Below are 15607 nucleotides of genomic sequence, written 5' to 3' on the forward strand. Positions count from 1 at the left end.
TTTTCTTGGCTGAAGTTCAGACGGGAGGGAGGGATGTAAATTGCTGCCATAGCTGAATGGATAATTTTGACCAGTGCATGCTCTGTGGCACCGGGAACTGACTTTTGTTGTGGTGTATGTAGCACCTTGTACACATGTGGTGCTTTAAGGAAGAATGAGACAACTGATCTCTATCTCAAGGGACTTGCTATTTAAAAATAAATGCAAGGTGAACATATGAGGGGTAAATCAGGAAATAATATGCAATGATTCAAATTAAATGAACATTGGCTTGCTTACAGTAGGGTATTGGGACTGAGGGCTATGGCAGATGCTTCCCTAAAAGGCTTTTTGAGGACGGATTTAAAGCAAGCAAGAAAGGTTATCCCATGGGGACATTCTGGAGATTGTTCCAGCCATATGGGCCAGTATGAGAGGGAGAGTGGAGCTGTTACACCAGGTATAGGCAAACTCTGCCCTGCAGATGTTTTGGGACTACAGTTCCCATCATACCTGACCACTGGTCCTATTAACTAGGGCTCATGGGAGTTGTAGCCCTAAAACATATGGAGGGCCAAGTTTACCTATGCCTTTATTACACAGAGCAGGAGACCTTCAGATGTCTAAGGGTGATGGAGTTGGGTGAGTGAAGGTCGCAGGTGTGCTGGGCTATAAGGGCAGAGAGATGCAGGGGAGGGGGAGGAAGTCTGTGGAGGGTTTTGCAGGCAAGGAAAAGAAACTTGTCCAAGTTCCACAAACACCCAATGATTTATTTTTATATATATTTTTATACAAAGAAAATGATTGCATTTTTGTAGAATTGAAGGTAAGGGCATGTTACAAACAAACAAACCATTAAGCTGACTATTTATCTGTCTTTTTAATATTGCCCCAAACCTGCTGCCTTTAAGGCGGGCGTTCACCGCTCCTCAGGGTAGCGGATGCTCCAGTTCCATGACTACTTGCAGTGCTCTTGTTTCCACCAGGATGTGTGTATTTATTCCTGATTCTCTTATCAAAAGAGCAAGCTTACAAGCGCTACTATATTTGTCATCTGCTCTGCTGTAAAAAAAAAATCATTGGCATGCTGGAAGAGCGCTGTGGGAAGGAAAGACTGATGTGCTTTTCAAAAGAAGAGGGGGAAAACACCGATGGAAATAAATCACCAGAAACAATTTTTCTAATGTGTTGTGTTGATAGAATGCTTAACGCTCTGGGCTTCTGTGGAGTCACAGGCAAATCTTGTAGCTTTTAAGTTGTGCATACTGAATTCTACCTGGAAACAGCATTGCCCTAGTCCTGTGGGGTTGATAGGGGTAAAGCTTGATAGCCTTGGGGCCAGGGTAGATGTAATGGGGTCAGGAAGACTGCTCCCCTACTGGGGTAAATTCTTCTGCCAGCTACCGTTAACTCTATAGTGCAGATATTAACTTGTGAAATGTATATTAGTTCCTTTCTGACACACAGCTTTTCCTCCCCCCCAATTAGTCCTTTGTGGTGCATTGATGGCCCAGCATGCATCCCTTAGAAACAGGGCCTTCTCAGTAATGGCACCAGCTTTTTGGGGCTCCCTCCCTAGAGAGGTTTGCCAGACCCTCAACAGCATATGCTTTTAGGTGTTTGGGTGGATAGAACTTGGCTTTTTCAGTAAGCCAGGGATGGAGGAGCCTGTGTACCTCCAGAAGTTGTTGGAGTGCAGCTCTCACCATCCCTGACCATAGACCATGTTGGCTGGGGCTGATGGGAGTTAGAGTCCTGGCAACATCTGGAGGGCCATACATTCCCTACAGTTAATTTGCCTCCACTCTTTTATACTCCCAAGCCATTGCTGAGAGCCATTCAGTCATTTGTTTGTGTGAGGCAGGGGTCAGGGCTGGGGCAGCCGAACTTTTTGGGGGTCAGAGGATCAAGAGCCCTTGGAGCACATTAAGAGCAGCTGTTCAGGCTCACAGCAGTGGGTGGTGACCATGCCGTGGTGTGGTGTGGTGTGTGTGTGTTACTGCAGTTGAAGAACCTGACTTAAAATTGAGATTATTTGCTTGCAGGCATAGCTTGCCTTCTAAAACCAGGAACAATTAGCACCCTTGTTTGCCAAAAAGGTCTTCCCATCTCTGGGAAGATTTGCTTTCATGGAGGTGCTGAGGTTTAACTCTGTCTCCCACCGCTCTCTTCTGCTTGCTGTATAATATATCTGGAGCCCTGATCAGTTAACTGCAGGGCTGGGAAGGGATTCGACAAGAGAAACCAAACCTGCCTTGGATTTCCCTCCACTTTGGGTGATTTCAAGGTATATGGTGCTTTGAATCGGGCACCACAAATTACAGTGTCTGTGAACACGACACCCCCGAAGCACTCTTTAAATGCTCAGGATCGTTATTTGTAAAAGTCTGAGGGAAACAAACACTGCCTCTGCACCATATTCCTTCTTTGTAAAGCATTAACAATACACTACGTTGTTCAGGTCACTTGGATCACTGCCTCAGGTGGAAAGAAACCCCCGTAATTGGGAGTGTAGTGTTGCCACAGGCCATTAGACACCTGTCACTTGTAATTCCATCCAGGATGGAAGGTGGCCTCTGTTTAATAGTGCATTGCACCATCCCCTCCTTTTCTCCTCCTACTCCTGGAAGGCTTGTATGCTGATTCAAGAGGAGGAGTCCACCCCGCTCTGGTAATCACTTCCATGTTTGGTTCATCAGATTCAGCACCAGAGTTCTTTGGATGGCCTAGTGGGAAACATGGGCAAAGCCTGCCCCAGGTGTGCTTATCTCTCTAATCCAGGGGTTGACAATCTAGTCCCTGCTGCCCACTAATGGGTGTTTCAGGATTCCAGGTGGGCGGTGGGGGGGTTCTACGGCACAAGCTGAATCCCCCTTCCATTGAGCACTAGTGAGCGGTAAGGAAATTTTACCATCAAGAAAGATGCGTTAGTGGGCAGTAGGTATAAAAAGGTTGACTACCCCTGCTCTAATCTGATAGAAGAGCTGACCTCTAAAAGTAAACAAGGCTTTAACAGGGCACTTTTGATTTATCATGTGGAAGTGGGGTAGTCTGACTCATGCAATGGTAAAAAGCTTTGCTTTAGGACAGGGGTCAGCAAACTTTTTCAGCAAGGGACCAGTCCCTCAGACCTTGTGGGGGGCCGGACTATATTTTGAAGAAGAAAAAATGAACGAATTCCTATGCCCCACAAATAACCCAGAGAGGCATTTTAAATAAAAGCACACATTCTACTCATGTAAAAACATGCTGATTCCCGGACAGTCCACAGGCCAGATTTAGAAGGCGATTGGGCTGGATCTGGCCTCCGAGCCTTAGTTTGCCTACCCATGCTTTAGGGCTCAGTGCTGATTTGTGGAGAGAAACAAAGATTTCCGTGCCATGGAAAGGTTTGTGGTTCTAGCCCATGCCTTTGGGAAGGTCAAAATGATACATATGAGCTGCATTAGTGTTGGATTGACATCTGCTGAAAAGGTTTGAAAGCCTAGGACCCCATCAGCAGAAGATGCTTCCTTGATTCCCCCTTTTTTTGAAGGGCTAGAGAGGTAGTTAAATAATGCAAAGTAAACCTTGGATTACAACAACACCTATATGAATGTAACATTACAAACTAATTGGGGGGGGGGGGGACTTGTCCCAAGTAGCTTCCAAGTTATATGAGAAGCTAGTGCTTTGGTATTGGACAGTGAAGAGGCAGATGCCAAGAGGCAGCATGGCTGGACATGGGAAGTTGGTGATTGGTGGTGAGCATCAGGCTGTGCCGACTTGCAGCTTTGGACAATTTAGAATTGTGTTTTATTGTACCACACATTTCTAAAATGGGTACGCTTCTGTGCAGCGCAAGCATGGAACTTGCTTTCATAAGCTGAGAGTTGTTAAGAGACTGCTGTTCCCTCCAGATAGCTACAATTCCCAGGGTTCCCTGAGAAGAGGACTTGATTGTTAAGTGCCTTTGGGAATTGTAGGTCTGGGAGGGGAATAGGGGTCTCTTAACAACTCTTGATACCCTTTAGCCCTACAGCTCCCAGAATTCTTTGGGGGAAGCCATGACTGTTTAAAGTGGTATTGTGGTGCCTAAATGTATGGTGCAGATGTGGCCTCGCTTGCTTGCTAGTTGTCTTTATCCTGCTCGTGTTAAGGGGCAGCCCATCATGCTTATCCCATCCCTTTATCCCAGTTGGCTTCTATTGTCTTCCCCACCCCACTTTTTTTGCATTTCAAACCTTTTCCTGGCTTTTGTCAAAACAACTTGTCACAATAGCAAAATTGATTTACTGCACACCACATGCATCCCGATTTGCTTACAGCCCGTTCTTTCAGCATGAAAAAACTGGTGGAGGGCTTTGTGAGTTCTAATGTACAAGGCTGCTAAAATGACTGCCCTTCCCTTTGGTGTTAGTCAGATTATTTTTGGTTACAGTTGTTGCTTCAACTCCATCACCGCCACTAGACCCATTTATTTTGCAGATTTTCACCAGTGTTAACATAAAAAGAGGGTCTGCTGCTGGATCAGGCCCTAAGTCTCTTTAGTCCAGTATCTATGAACAGTACATTTTTTATTGGTTCTGGCAGGGAGGCAAGTGGGTACTTTTTGCAGCCCTCAAGTGGCATTGAGTGGTTTTTATTATTTAAAAATGAGGATGATGGCTTTGAGAGCAGAGAAAACTGCCTTATGCTACATCAAACTCTTTGTCTCTCTAGGCCGGGATTGTCTCTTCTGGCTCTCAGCCCTTTTTCCATGGGCTCAGGTGGCAAGTGGTCTTTACCATCTCCTTCTGACCCTGTTTAGCTAGAGATGCCAAGGTTTTCTGTTCCTGCAGGGAAAGCATGTGCTCTGCCTCTTATCTACTGTCCCACCCATTCTTTCTCAAATGGCCAGGCTCACTTTCACTGATGCAAAATACAGAGCTCCCACTGAGGAAGGGACTCCCTTGTTGAGTTGTTCTTCCTTTATACTGTGTAGTGAAATCGCCTCCCCACCCCATCCCAAAAAATCACCACACTGTGACATTTAGGGAAGAACTTAGGGAAACCACATATTTTTGTCACATGGAGCTTTCTTTGTTTTTGGGGAGGCCAATATTGGTCCCAGTCACCTGGCTGGCAGAAGAGGTGTGGGAAAGCCATTGCATCTTCCTTTCTCTCCCTGCTGGCAGTCAGATAATTAAGTGCTGATATATTAAAAGCAAAACACCCTCCCTGACTCTTGGCACCTGCACCTGTCTAATGCAACGAGATTGGGATTCTTGATGGAGGGTAGAATTGCTGGCAATCCAGCCATAGCATTCCTGCAATAGCCGGTCATGGGGATCTTGGTGGCATTTGCAGACGCCTCTTCGAAACGTTAGCATGCTTGTTCTGTGGTCCTCCGTTGTTCTCCCACACATATCCCTCTTGGGCAAAAGCAGCTAAAAAGCATTTTCCCTGGATTGCATATTGCTGCTTTGAAAAGCAAGACCCTGCCAGTTTTTGGATGGCAATCAGAAGGCCTGAGGTGAAAATGGTAGGGGTAGGAGAGATTAGCTGAACAGAGGGGTGGGGTAGGGAGGAGGGGCAGCGAGAGCTATTGCATTCTTGTAGGCTGCTTGCCTCTCATCTTTAGCAGATGGATATGAGGACACTATCATTTTTGCTTTGGCTATTCAGAACCATTTAAAAGGATCTACAAGGATTAAAAGGATTTGTGAGGATCCATTCCAACAATGGCATCAGCAACTATATAAACAGCAAACAGGGCAATGGGAACAAATCCTGGTAACAGTGAGTAGGGGAATTTTTATATTTAGCTTTGGCTAAACAGAAGGTTTTTAAATAGTACCTTCCTGGGTTGGTATGTTGCCCTAAGGTGATGATTCTCAAATGTCAGATAGCGGAAGGGATTGCCCTCTCTGTCACCTGCCCCAAGTTGAAATTTGAGGCCTGTTTCACCTATGCATCTGCAAAGTTTCTCTTCCAGAGGTGGTTAGGGGGGCGGGTCACCTTATCAGTTGGCAGAGCCCCACCATCCTGCACTGTTTCTGCATGAATCTCACTGTTCTGGGTGTGATTGGAGGGAGACAAACTCAGAGTAGTAACCCAGGCAGAGAAGCTGTGTGCTGTCTCCTAGGAGGACAGGTAATTCAGCTTCATCGTTCTATGGAGGGATGGTAGTCTGTCATGGGACCGAGGTCAAAACCAACAACACTCCATGGGGATGCTGGGAGGGCAGCTGCCCCCCCCCCCACACATCAAGTAAATAAATAAAAATATCTAACTGACCAATTGTGTCACAAAAAACTCTGTTCTGGGTTCTGCTCCCCCTGACATAAAGCCTGTCCCCCAATAAATCCTGGCTACTACGCCCATGAATCTTTCTACCTGCTCATGTGAGTTTGTGGTTTGTTTTGTTGATTTGGTTTTTTTATAAAAAAAAAGAAGGAAAAAGAAAGTCAGTCAGTCAGACAGACAAACTACCTCTGTATTCCATCACAGCTCAGGACAAAGCACTTATTTTGGAAGCCTTCCTCCCTCCCACCCCACCTTAGATTTTGATATGGCATTGGTGTGTACTGCTTAGGGGGTGGGGATTTTTTTTTTTTTAATTCCACATCTCTTGTGGACCCATGATTGACTGCACTGGGGACCACTGGAAGGTGATGATTGACAAGGAAATGTAGATACTTGTATGGGTAATTTTGATCTACGGAAACCTGTGTAATCAATGCATTATAGGAACTAGGCCAGGGGTCAGCAAACTTTCTCAGCAGGGGGCTGGTCCACTGTCCCTCAGACCTTGTGGGGGAGGGCGGACTATTTTTTTGGGGGGGGGGGAATGAACAAATTCCTATGCCCCACAAATAACCCAGAGATGCATTTTAAATAAAAGCACACATTCTACTCATGTAAAAACAACGGGCAGGCTCCACAAATAACCCAGAGATTCATTTTAAATAAAAGGACACATTCTACTTGTGTAAAAACATGCTGATTCCCCAACCATCTGCGGGCCAGATTTATAAGGTGATTGGGCCAGATTGGCCCCCAGGCCTTCGGTTGCCTACCCATGAACTAGTCTGTCGATTCAAGGCCACTGCTGGACCTAGCCTCCTCTTGATAGAATTGTGCTATGCTATTAGTTTTGTTTTTAATTATATTTTGAGTAGCGTCCTGCTTTTTTTTTTTTTTTTTGCAATATTGTATGACAAGCAATGTAGGCTTGAATTTAGATATCATTCCACTAATGTTAATGGTGAACAAAAAAGTTGATTTCCAGAAGAGTAGTAGTGTTTTAGTTTGCTGCAGCAGAAACAACAAAGGGTTTTATAGCACCTTAAAGACTAACAAATTTATTATGGCGCAAGCTTCATCAGATGCATGGATGTGTAATTCCAAATTGACAGGCATATATACACATTTGGGTGTTGTGAAAAAGAATGAGGTTGGAAGCAAGCTAATATGAAAAGAATGGCAGTGACTGTTATTGTTAAGAATGGTGAAAGTGACCGGTTGACAAGGCAGAACATTGGCATAGCACAAACATTTTGGCATTGGGGTGCTAGTTAACATGTAGGGCTAGTGTTCTTTTATTTTACAAAAGGGAAAACCGAAAAGCAAGAGCAGCAGTAACTCTTGTAATCTCTGGTGAAGCTTCAAAGAGAGTTGAAGATAAGGAGCCGAGTTTGCTTTCAGTGTTATGTAATTCTAGTTTGACCACCTTGCTTCCCTCCTTACCTGCTTAGGTGACTCAAATAGGTGAGCAAGACTGTGTCCCATTTTTTAATGTCCCACCATTTTAAGCAATGTGGTATAACACTTGAGAAATGTAGTAAAGAAAAGGCTCTCTCTCCTCTGTGTGTGTGTGTGTGTGTGTGTGTGTGCGCGCGCGCGCTACTGAAAGCGGAAAGTTCCTGTTTGAGGTTATCAGGATTTCTTTTGTTTGCGTAGGTGCCAGCTGTTAAGTGCTTTGTAGCTGGCTGGGTGCAATCCTCATTTGTGGAAGGATTGCTTGCCAAGGGGAAGAGCGAGAGCACTTAGCAGTTAAGGCACACTCTCTCTCCTCGAGTGCTTATTTCTTGGGGAGAGAGGGTGGATGCCCCATAATGGAGAGCAGGAAGGCTGTAATTTGGGCCTTTGTTCAGGCTTCTGATGGGTGCTCTGGCCCAAGACAATCATGTTAACACAAAACAAGACGCCCGGCCCTTCTTATTATATGCTGGGAAGGAGGTGATTTCTGAATGTAGCTGCTTCTGCTTCTGGGGAGTGTGTAGGAGGGGGGCGGGTGGGAATCTCAGGCAGTAATAGGATCACATGCTCCTGTTCTGGTAGTGTTAGCTGCAGGCCCTGGGGAGTGCTACAGAGAAGTGGTGGGGCAGAGGGCTGCTGAAGTTTTCAGCTCTTCCTGTTCTGGGAAATATCTTCTCTGGATCTGAGGAAGTGCATCCCATGGTGTTAATTACCTCATTCTTAAAACCCACCTTCCCTGTAAAGCCATAGGCACAGCCTCCTGGTCTCTGTGCCCTGCTGTAATGGAGACTTAAGTGCGTGCAACAGAAAGAATTGCATATACGTCCCCTCTCTTTCTGCCTCCCCTTCCTCATATTGAACCTGAGGCTTTCTGCGTGCAGGGCAGGTGCTTTGCCACACAGCTAAGGTCCCCCTTTTCCTTGCATCCCAATTCTCAGTGTGTTTAGCCCACTCTCTTCAGTATGACTGATGTCTGAGTATGCACACGCAGAAATGAAGATTAACCAAAAGTAGTAGCAGTTGGTGGGGTAGTAGTGTGTGTGTTATTTAATATTATAAGAAGCATCTCCTTGTGGAATTCTTCAAATTGAGATAATATCCAGGAGTTGTGCAGAACTCAGGAGCCAAAAAACACCTTGGCAGTAACCCCCACAGGCCAGTCATCAGGCTCATCTTGCCTCCCCTGCTGGGCATCAGTGGCTTCTATGCATTCCTGATTCTATCTGCAAAATTACACAAGGGTGATTATAGTTTTGTCACCTCACTCACACACATCCCTGCCTTTGTGTGCTGTTGATTCACCCTTCCAGCACAGCAAGGGAAACAGAAGGCATTTGGTCTGTTTCTCTGGCATATTTGCACCTGGGCATAGCAGACCCAGAGTTATTTTATTTTATTTATGCAGAGCCTAATTGGGCTGAAATCTCCTATGGTTAAGTTACAATCCTCTGCCCTTTCGCTTAGCAAGCAAGCATTTGAACTCCTAAGCTCTGGAGGTTTAGCTTCTGCTGGCTCAATTAATTGTTAAATGTTCCCTTTATAATAATTATACATTGATGCTTTTCCTTGCTACCCGCCAAGGAAATGGCTGAAACTGTTGTTCAATCTGAAATCTGCTCTTGGATTAAAAAGAGAATCTCATTTTGAAAACCAAAAAGAGAGCAGAGGAAAGCTGTTTGGTTATGGGTGGTTTTTTTTTTAAAGCAGTCTAACGGTATTTGAGTTGGAGAACATGAGTGAAATTGAAATGCAGGCATTTGGCTCTCGCCCTGAGAGTGATTGGCTTGTGTTTGACATTGACCCATGTGTTTGTCTTGCTTCCAGATATTGCCTTCTATTTGTTCTGACAGCTTCACCAGCTGAGAGAGGCAAATGTGCCAGAATTAAAAAGAAGAGAGAGAGAGAGAGCGCTAGATTTTTTTTTTAAAGCAACTAGGAACCTGCCGCCAAAGATTTAGCTATTCAGCTTGAATCAATATATATATAAATTCCAGCCCCAGTTCCTTGCCTCACTGCCTTTTCTTGTTTTCCGCCAACCGCACAGAGACCCCCCTGTCCTTTTAGTCCTGTGTCCCTCTAACTACGCCTTCCTGTTTGTCTGAGAATGGCTGTGATTATTATCAGCATTCTGTGACTCTCTCTTCCCTCTGGTAGCTTATCAACATGCCATGACATTCCAGTAGTTGAGCCACTGATGGTGGTGAGGCTCCCACTTAGCTAGTGCCCAGTTTATTATGGATGTGGTAGGAGCTGCATAAGGAAGCTACCTTATACTGAGTCCGAGTGATAGTCTGATCTGACTGGCAGCGGCTCTCCAAGACTGTAATCAGATCTTTCTTGCCCTGCTACCTAAGGAGATGCCAGGGACTGAGATGTCTGGCGCCCTTCTCATTCAGAGCATTTGCTCTGCTGCAGAGGTACGCCCTGTTCCTAGCGGCAAAAGCCAGTTATGATGAAGTTAACTATTCATTGCCTTTGGAGCCATTGGAGGGTCAGCAGGAGGAATCTTGTTTGCATTGTAAGTAGGCTTAGGAATACAGGAAGCTGCTTTAAATCAATTCAGACCAGTGGTCCATCTGGCTCAGTCCCTTGGGGAAGGGTCATGGCTTCTGCAAGCCGAAGGTCCCTGGTTCAATCCCCAGCATCTCCAGGTATGGCTGGAAATCCCAATCTGAAACGCTGGAGAGCTTCTGCCGATCAGTATATACCATACTGAGCTAAATGGACCGATGGCCTGACTTGGTATAAGGCAGCTTCCTGTGTTCTGTATGTGCTCTTGACAGGCAGAAGTCCCCCAGGGGGCTTTCCCAGCCCTAGCTAGAAATTTCAAGCTTTGAACCTGGGACATTCCATGTGCAAGGAATGTGCCCTGCTACAGTCCTGTGCCCCCTTCCCTGGTGCTTACAGCACAACTAAAAGCAAATCTGTGTTTCTGTCTAGTGGCAAGATGCGGCTGCATAGCAGACAATTGTCCCCACCTTGAGGTGCTAATTCTTCTTGCAATATGGGAGCATGCAATGTGATGTGTCCAGAGGGATGAATCAATCTGCTTTGCTTCTGGGCTACATACTGTGCCTGCCCCCCCCCCCCAAGTTGGATGCTCGGTCCTTCAGGATGAATCCGTACTGTAAAGAATCCACATGAAAGCTATCTCTCCCCCCTCCCCCCTTTTTAAATAAAGAGAGCTAACCAGAAATCCTTACACCTGCCCTATTACTAAAACCAAAACTGCACATTACAAGGTGAAAATCTCTGCCACTTCTCTTTTCCCCCACTGCCAGTGTTCCACCCCCCCCCCTCCAAACCCTTATGTGGCAGGCGTTGTTCTGGCTCTTAAAACATGGAGCAGCTGTTAATGCATGACAGATGGCGCCTCTCTTAAGGGCTGATAAATGGAGGTTGATCCTTAAAACCAGCTCTTTTAGCTTTCTAGCTATCTGCACACACATATATATTTCATTAAATAAAGCAAACAAAATCCTGGGGAAAGAGGGAGAAGGCAAACTTTCAAGGGGAAGCAGTTTATAATGTTGATTTTAAATGTTTATTCAGAATCCCTCCCATTTTTGGCATGTTGTTGGTTTTGGTTTTCTAAGCCCCCCCCCCCCCAATTTCCTTTTTTTGGTGTTACGGGGACATTTTCATTTCCAATGAAGAAGTGGGTGGTTTTTATTTACTATGTTTATATCCCACCTTTCCTCCAAGAAGCTGAAGGTGGTGTACATTTGTTCTCCCCTTCCCCATGTTATTGCCACAACAACCCTGTGGGTTAGGTTAGGCTGAGCTGAGAGAGAATTTATTTAGAAAATGTGTTAATTGCTTTATATCCAGAAGAACCTCAAAGCAATGTACAAAACTTAAGTCATCAAATACTAGAGACCAAAATTTCAAGCATGATGAAGTCGAGGCCAAGTGTCAAGACCATACACAAAATGGAGATCCAATTACGATGCAGACACTCGGATCACTATACATTATAAGAATAGAAAATAGTTTAAAGACCTTAAAATAAAGGTCAAATACAATACAAAAGAACTCAGAGCAATATACCAAAGAGAACTCAAAAGACAATACAAAAAAAAACAAAACCAACAACTTGAAACAATATACAGAATAAAAATATAAATACAGGCAGCCCCCCCTCATTTATGCATGCTCAATATGTGTGTGACCGTGTATATGCGCTTTGCGCTGAACCTGGAAACATCACTAAAAGGACAGAGTGGGGGCAGGAGCGGAATGGGGTGCTTGCAGGCATTTTCAGCGGGTTTCAAATATACATGATTTCACTGACATGGTGCCTCAGAATATAACTCCCGTGTACACGGGGGCCTGCCTATACAGTACAAAATATTAAAGATCAAATGAAAGCCGTTTAACTCTTTTTATTGAGTTTAATTAATTCTTATAGGCTTTTAATTTTGAATTGTATGACTGGCCGAAGGTCACATAGTGAGCTTCATGGCAGAGTGGGAATTTGAACCGGTGCAGGCCCATCCATGAGGCTTTGTCAGGCAGTGCTTCCCCTCATCCCCAGCAAAGATTCAGCACAATTATCCTCTGAATCGGTATTGTGTTCCACTTGCATGGCATTTTGAACAACTAAACATACGTAGTGGGAAGCATAGTTGAATGGCAGAATGTAGGCAAAAGGCCCTGTTCCAGTCCTTGGCATCTATGATCGAAATAATCTGTGATCCCCCAGGAGGGAAATGTAGCCCTTTGGCTGCACTACTCCCAACACTAGAACCTTTCAAGTGTCTTTTTGCTGCTTTCTCTGAAAAACTCCTCATTGTGTTATCTGTGTGCGAATCCCTTCCTCAATATATGCCAGCCCTGGTCTGGAAAAGTTTCCCCTCCCCTCATGAAGACAATGCCGAGGTAGATGGACCAATAGTCTGGCACAGTATTTGGAAGTGTTCTATGTTGCAGAGTGGCAAGTCCAACAGAGATGCAACAGGCAGGCTCCACTGTGGAAGGATATTTTGAGCCATTAGTTATTGAATGGTTTCATTTATCACTGTGCCCAGCAGTTCTGTCTCTTTCCGTATACAGCCCGGTAAAGGCTGCCATAGGTGGTGGTTTGGAGTCTTTCAAGTGAATACAGCTTATCTCTTGTTTAGGCTCTCGGTCCACTCTGTGACTTCATCCTCAAGAGAGAGTGAAATGTGTGTTCCTGCTCTCTGAAGTGTCACATCTTTGTCTAGACAGGTGTCTTGGCTCTTATGATTTTTCTTTCCTCCCCCCCCCCCCCGAAAACTGATGACAAAAGGGACTGTGCTGAAGAGAATATAACTAAAAGCTTCTGCCGTATGATTGGCGTTTGAAGCAGCTGTGCTAATTTTGCAGTGAGCCCCATTACAGGCTTTCCTTGTATAGAAAAGTGTGGGAATCCATTTGTGGCTCAAACAATAGCCGCTGCTCCCCCTCACCCCCCTCAAATCTCGCAGTCTCTTATTTTTTAAAGGAAAGTAGCACTTAAGCCTTTTAAACAGAAAACACGTTGTTGAAAGGTTGCAAGGCTTGATTATAAAAACCCTGGGTGGATGGATAGAAAATTGCTAGACAAGAGTGGAGAGCAAGAGTTTGGGCGCATTGGCAATGAATGGAGCCAGAGAAGATGGGTCTGTTTTCTCAACAGAACAGCGTGGAGCTCTTCTCCACTGGAGACCTCCAAATTGCTGAGGTGGTGTCGGCCCTTAGCTAATTTGGTCATGAGGGCCTGAGTGCTGCACGATGGGCCCTTTGATCGCTTGTTGTCTCTTTGTCTTCTTGCTTGGTTTCGTTTATTTATTTATATTTACTTACTAAATTTGTATCCTGCCCTTCCTCCCAAAGGAGTCCATTTGACTCTGGATATTATGGAGTCTGCCGAGGTTTATGATTCAGATGTTTATGAGAGTTTATATCCTTTTCCTTTCTCTTTTAGCTTGTCCTTTTAAAAGAAAAACATCCCTTTACTGTTTGTCTGCCTTCTGTGCTGTTGATGATCGTCGCTGAGGGCTATCATTTATTTTGTGCCAGGGGCTGCATAAAACTGAAAATGCATCCGGGGCACTTGTAGATGGATGGACTGAACAAGGATGCACTAGAAGCTGAAGGAAAAGAGGAAAAAGCGAGGCAGGTTGATGGGTTTGTGAGCAGAAGCTGGCTGCATTCATGGGCATGGTAGCTCACTCATGTGGATGGCCACAGTGGGTAAATAGAGGAAGGGCTGTGCATAACTCAGTGGCAGAGCATCTTCATAGGATACAGAAGGTCCCAGGGTCAATCCCTGGCATCTCCAGGGAGGATCTTCTGCCTGAAACCCTTGAAGCCATCGGCAGTCAGTGTAGAAAATACTGAGCTAAATGGACCAGTGGCCTGGCAAGGCAAGGGCTTGTGAGTTTCTCATTTGTCCCACCTGGCCTTCGAGCTTATCATAGCTCTTAACACTGGGCAGGAAGCGGGGAAGAAGACAGCCATTAGATCAGTGCTGTGGAAGCACAACTCAGCACTCTTGATGGCTGACAGCTGGCTTGTTTTGCTTCCTTTTGGAACCAAGGTATGCCCAAGGCAGGACAGCTTTAAGCTGATGTGGTGGGGCCCAGGAAATTGGAATGGAGCGTGGGGGAAAGCTCCCTGGTGGTTCTTTTTAATTTGTAAGGCTATATATGTTGCCAGTGAAGATCAGCAGGAAAAGCCTTACTCCACCTCTAAAAGCTTGTCCAGCTTCTGTTATGGGTTCAAAACCTTTGCCAGGCACTGTAGGTGACCTCTGGGCTTATCTGTGAAACCTGAAAACTTCAACTTAGCCTTCTAGGGATAATTTTGCTTTGGGTACTGTGACTTCACAGCAAATCTGTGGACATATATAAGATTTATATATGTCAATAGCCATGGTAATCAGACCTTGCAAATAAACCTCCAAACTTACTAGCCCATAAAAATGCTTGCTACCCCACTTAGTCACCCAGACCTGTATTATTATTACTATTATCATTATCATCATCATCATCACCATCACTACTATTGCTACTTTGTATACTGCCCTTCACCTGAAGATCACAAGGTGGTTCACAATATTGGTAATTTTGCCATCTTAATAAAGATCCAACTCTGTGTCTCATTGTTCAGAGGCAATTTATGCTCACTGTGGAAGCTAAATGTATTATCCTATAGTCATGCCACTGTTTACTGTTAGGGGGGTGTTGTTGTTGAGGGGATGAGCACACTTAAGATGGCACAGTGGCACAGTGGTTTCCTGTTGGATGTCAGGACCATTAAGTCTTCTCTCCTGTTCTTCGCCGGAAAAAATAAAATAATTTCCTTTAGCACTGCTGTGAGAATTGAGGACCAGACGCTCTTAACTTGCTTCCTTCTCCTTCCCCTTTTACCTTTCAGCTGTCAGCAGTTTGCATGAAAATTGAGCATATCTGTCAGAACTGGAAACAATATACTAGATCAAAATGTACATTAGTCTTGCAATGGGAGGCTTATAAAATAGCATGCATCGGAGGCATGGCGGAAAGAGTAGGAGAAAATAATTGGAGTGGGAAATCATGTAGCTTGATGCTGGGACCAGGGAACTGTTGCTTTCATAAAATGGGGAGCTCCAGACTACAATTAACTGTCATTAATTTTGTTGAATAGAAATATGTTCCATTTACTGTACAATCAGGAGCCAGGCTTGAATGAGTTTAAATTGATGAAATCTAAATTATACTGACAGTCCATTAAACAGCAGCAGCAGTAGCAGCTTTCCCCTTAAAAAGAAAATGGATTCTCTATGAGGCCAGTTTATAAGAAGAATCATTTTTGTGAAATAAGGAGCGCCGTGCAGGCAATTGGTCTGGTATCTTTCAAGGAAAGGCAGCAAATTGGTGGAGCCTTTAAGGAGCAGGAGCAGAGGCCTCTGTGTGTTGTT

General features: G+C 44.9%; 1 protein-coding gene across 28 annotated transcripts in view; it reads left to right on the forward strand.

The window, feature by feature from the left end:
* The window catches only part of RERE (arginine-glutamic acid dipeptide repeats), a 341620-nt gene that overhangs the window by 115326 nt on the left and 210687 nt on the right, over positions 1–15607 (forward strand). The gene's annotated exons all lie outside the window — the stretch shown is intronic.

Source organism: Podarcis gaigeae (genome assembly GCF_964106915.1).
Source record: "Podarcis gaigeae genome assembly, chromosome: 8".
NCBI lineage: Eukaryota > Metazoa > Chordata > Lepidosauria > Squamata > Lacertidae > Podarcis > Podarcis gaigeae.